Source organism: Penaeus monodon, chromosome 24, assembly GCF_015228065.2.
Source record: "Penaeus monodon isolate SGIC_2016 chromosome 24, NSTDA_Pmon_1, whole genome shotgun sequence".
Lineage (NCBI taxonomy): Eukaryota > Metazoa > Arthropoda > Malacostraca > Decapoda > Penaeidae > Penaeus > Penaeus monodon.
In genome coordinates this window covers 6,196,962-6,197,381 of record NC_051409.1, presented here as the reverse complement: position 1 = coordinate 6,197,381, position 420 = coordinate 6,196,962, and positions in this window count along the sequence as shown.

Here is a 420-nt window from a genome sequence, read left to right as displayed (position 1 = left end):
TCTTAGATGCCAACAGTCGTCCCTCTTAAGTACAATAAAAAGGCGTACGGGATGAAACAAAGTCCCAAAATGCCAGTTTGTGCAAAAAAAAGAAAAATAACTATTGTATTTGTAGTTACAGAAAAATATTTATAGATGCCTACTGTCAAAGAGACTTGATATGTGTACAGTAAGTGCAAGTGTTCTTGGCAACATGTAGCGGAGAAGACTGCGAAGTAATCTAGTTATAATAGGCTATAAGAAAAAAAAATTTTTTCCAAACTGATTCTGTATCTCAGTGTTTGTCTGGCCAAGGATTGATCTTTCTAGTGCAAGTGTGTTGGGCTGTCCCCTGAACTTGGCACTCTTTTATAAATAAGAATTGCACATACTCTCTTGTCTTTCTGTCTATTCCTTATAAAACTGAGCAGATGTATCCAC